The sequence below is a fragment of the Nanorana parkeri genome, unplaced genomic scaffold, assembly GCF_000935625.1.
Source record: "Nanorana parkeri isolate BGI_ZX_2015 unplaced genomic scaffold, ASM93562v1 scaffold2031, whole genome shotgun sequence".
Taxonomy (NCBI): domain Eukaryota; kingdom Metazoa; phylum Chordata; class Amphibia; order Anura; family Dicroglossidae; genus Nanorana; species Nanorana parkeri.
In genome coordinates, this window is record NW_017308299.1 from 228,393 (window position 1) to 229,600 (window position 1,208).

A 1,208-nucleotide genomic window follows, 5' to 3' on the forward strand; every position below is an offset into this window, starting at 1 on the left:
ATGGGAGGGGGGACAGGAAGGGGGACCGGGATGAGAGTGATCAGTCTGCAACATTGTATCCAGTCACAAGGTGAGAGTCTGCAGCAGGGGCTGATCTGTGTCAGACATTTGTGAACACAGCCGAGCACTGCACAGACACCGGGAGTTACATGGTTGTGTCATCTCAGTCCAGTAAGTAGACGGTGACCCCGGATGATGGTGGAACAAAGATGGCGCCGTCCTTCTGGAGAGCAAAGCAGATGAAGACATTGTCAGGGGGCAGTCATGTGATCTCTGTGGGAGGGAACATCTGGAGGGGGTCACATGACACATCACTCCGCATTGAATATCTGATGACAGGTCCTCTTCAGGGGGTCAGAATCTCGCTGACACGTAGGGGAGCGGTGTATGAAGTCAGCGCTGGGTTCTGATTGGCCGCTCCGAGCTCCCGATAGCGGTGCCGCCGCCCATTATAAAGTCTAATTGGACCTCTCGGGTCGCCGATCCGCCGCATCGCCGTGCAAATTGCCGATCAATAATTGACGGCGGGCGGCCGTGTCAGACGTGGCGAGTCGCTGCCGCCGCCTTTCCTCCGAGGTAATTAGGAATCTTCCCGAGTCCCGTGCCGGGGAACTGTGACGGCGGCGGCAGTGCGAGTGATGGGGGAGAGGAGAGCGAAGGTCGGTTATATAAAAGGAGCGACCCGGGTATTACAGGGGGGGCTCTCTTACCCCCGGGGGTCACAGAAATCCCCCCCGGGGGTCACAGAAATCCCCCCCGGGGGTCACAGAAATCCTCCCCCACCGGGGGAACAGAAATCTTTGGTGTGCTGGCCCTTTAAGTGCACGCTTCAGTCAGCCATCAACATGGACGCTTCCTCAGGGGACGTCACATGACCTGACCTCCGCATCTTCTAATTGGCCGCAGGCAGTGGGTGCCTACGTTCCAGCTCCGCCCTCTCGATGAGCCCCGCCCACACAGACATAGCACAGCACCATGTGACGGGAAGCACTGTGAAAATCGATGACAGGCAAACATTACAGATCCGTTTCCTATGCGATGGCCATGAGACCGAGCATGCTGGGAGTTGTAGTTCCCCCCGGGGGAGGGGGGGAGGTGATCCATGGACAGCGGCGCTGGCGCCTCCATTGTTCTTCTCCGGCGTGAAACGCGTCAGCCGGGTCTTCTTTGTTCCCCTGAAGGGCCGTTCATCATTTTGAATGAGCCCC